General features: G+C 45.6%; 1 protein-coding gene across 5 annotated transcripts in view; it reads left to right on the top strand.

The window, feature by feature from the left end:
• The window catches only part of BAZ2A (bromodomain adjacent to zinc finger domain, 2A), a 39,911-nt gene that overhangs the window by 5,958 nt on the left and 31,129 nt on the right, over positions 1–2,824 (top strand). The window lies entirely within an intron of this gene.

Here is a 2,824-nt window from a genome sequence, read left to right as displayed (position 1 = left end):
CCCTGGCGGATTGACCACCGTTTGTGGGGATGGGCCGTGTTGGCAGCGGTGAGCGGAGGTAGATGGGGTGCCCAGGGGTCTCGGGGTGTCTCCCTGGGCGGCGTGTGTGCGTGGCCGGCAGGAGAGGCCTCTCTGGAGTGGTGCTGCGCGGGCCGGGGCCTCGGCCCCGGGAGACTCCCGCACTCCGGACCGGGGCTGGAGGGGCTGACGCTGAAGCGTCCGGGTTTGAGCTCCGCTCAGGGACCGAAGGGAAGAATAAAGAGGGAGTCCTTTCCAAGGGGGATCCCTCACTCAGGGGATCCCCATTTCCGTGGCGGAAAAGGATGGTCCCGCCTCACCCTTTCTTTCCTGCTGCTCCCAGTTTTCAGGGGTAGCAGTGCCAATAGCAGTCTCCTTTGTAGGCTTTATTGGAGGAGAGATTTGCATCCTTGTAGGGGGAGGGTGCGAGGGGGGGCTTTCACCTCCATCTGTACACAAACTGCCCCTCCCCCAGCCTCCCGCAGGATGTGGCCGGGAAATGGCAGCTGTGCGTTTGCTGCTGCGTCTCTTGTTTTGAAATGTCCATTTTAATCAGATTTGGTTTCATTTTCTGAGGCCTTCTGGGCAAGCTTGGATCCTGCCAACCATGTGGTGTGAGAGTCCTTTCGTTCGACTTTTTTTTTTTTTTTAACTTAATTTGTCAACTGGGAAGTAAGTAGTCACTGCAGTTGATCCCCTGATCCCAATACCCCCTCCAGAGCATCTCTGTCTCCCTGTTTTGATTTTTTCTCCTTGAGCTGGAGGTCATAGAGGAGCAAACTCAGTCTTCCACCAGCAGGGCTACACTATGAACACGAGTGATGCAAATTCCCTCAGCACAGAGAGCTGCCAGGAGCACCTCGGGTCTTTGTGGCATGAGAGGAGTGGCTTTTTTGAATTCTGCCTGATGTATTCTTAAGCATGATAATTTATGTATTGCAGAGCACCTGAGTAAGTGAGCTTCTGAGGTGAAGGGTAGATTCTGAGAGGGAGAAAAAGAGGAGGGAATGGGGAAGATCTGTGAGTGGGATTTGTGTGTTGGGATAGAGACTGATTTGCAAAGAGAGGATGGTGGCCTTATTCCTCACTGGTGATTCTAGCCCAAGGATAGTCTCTGTGGGAAGCTTGTTGGTTGACAGGGTGTTGGAGAGTTTACCTTTTTAAAAAAATATATATATTTTGTTGATTTTTTACAGAGAGGAAGGGAGAGGGATAGAGAGTTAGAAACATCGATGAGAGAGAAACACCGATCAGCTGCCTCGTGCACACTCCCCATTGGGGACGTGCCCGCAACCAAGGTACATGCCCTTGACCGGAATCGAACCCGGGACCTTTGAGTCCGCAGGCCGACGCTCTATCCGCTGAGCCAAACCAGTCAGGGCTGGAGAGTTTACCTTTTGCAGAATCAACTAATTAGGGGAGTTAGCTGTCGTATGACTTACTCTTCAGTTCATAAAAGACATCTTCTCTGTTCTTACCCTTGTTGGAGAGTGGTAAGCTTTTCCTCTGTTTTTGTGCAGTCATGTGTGCAGATTTTCTCTTTCTCCCACCTGATAACTCCAGGAGATTTCTACTGTATAGCATAGTGATGGACTGTGTACTGTGTCCATAGGCACTTTGTTAGACACTGGGTTTGGTTAGAGATGAGTTGGCCACAGGATTTTATATTTTGAGAGATGAGGTGTTGATTGAGATCATTTGGACTACACTGAAAACTGCTTAAGCTTGGCACTTAATAGACTTTTCATTATATTCCAGTCACAAACTTCCCACCTGAATTGTAGATTCCTAGAATAAAGGTCCAGGATATGAACAGATAGGCATATGATTATGTGATAGCAGCATCATCACTTTTAAGATAGCATCATGCTTTTTTCACTGGGGCTGTTGAGGTTGCAACAGTAAAAACAAGTCCCATGTCATTGTCCTTTTTCTTGCCTCTCTGCTTACTGGTTGGTTTGAGTTGCTTTCTGATAGGTTGATTTGACACTGACTTTAAGTTCCCCTTTCTTCAACCTTTGTTTATCTAAATTGGGACCTGACAGAATAGTACATTAATTTTCCCTGTTGGGGGGTTAAAAGAGTGAGGGAGAAAGACCACTTCTTTCTTTGGACTCTAAAAGAAATAGTTGATTTTGAGAAAGTAGATACTGAGTTCATTTGATACGTGATTGATCAGAAAGCTGAATGAAACAAACTTTTCATGACCCTCTTGTAAAATGGATGCATTTTTCTGTCAGAAATATATTTCTTAATATTGACATTCTCTCCCCCCTCCGCCCTTTTCTCTCTCTAAAGGAAAAAAATTGAGGTATAGATAGAACTATGTGGGCTGACCTCAGAGCCAGTCAGAAATCTAGAATGCCCTGAGAGGTTCATCTTGGAGTCTTGTGATTCTGGAATCAGGTGTTGCCAAGAGAGAAGAAAAGCTTGTTAGGGTTACTCTGTCTTGCTGCTGTCGACCTTTTTCATCACCTCACCTCTGAAGTGGTCTGCTATATTCTTTTACTGTTAGCATAGTGTGGAAGTTACTCTAATAACTGATGTAATGTTTGACTTTGTGAGATGTGTTCAGTATTCAAAGTTTTTATGTCCTAGACCAGTGATGGCGAACCTATGACACGCGTGTCAGAGGTGACATGCGAACTCATTTTTTTGGTTGATTTTTCTTTGTTAAATGGCATTTAAATATATAAAATAAATATCAAAAATATAAGTCTTTGTTTTACTATGGTTGCAAATATCAAAAAATTTCTATATGTGACACGGCACCAGAGTTAAGTTAGGGTTTTCCAAAATGCTGACA

This window comes from Myotis brandtii, unplaced genomic scaffold (assembly GCF_000412655.1).
Source record: "Myotis brandtii unplaced genomic scaffold, ASM41265v1 scaffold364, whole genome shotgun sequence".
NCBI classification, from domain to species: domain Eukaryota; kingdom Metazoa; phylum Chordata; class Mammalia; order Chiroptera; family Vespertilionidae; genus Myotis; species Myotis brandtii.
The sequence above is the reverse complement of the archived record's forward strand: the minus strand, read 5'-3'. Positions and strand labels throughout refer to the sequence as shown.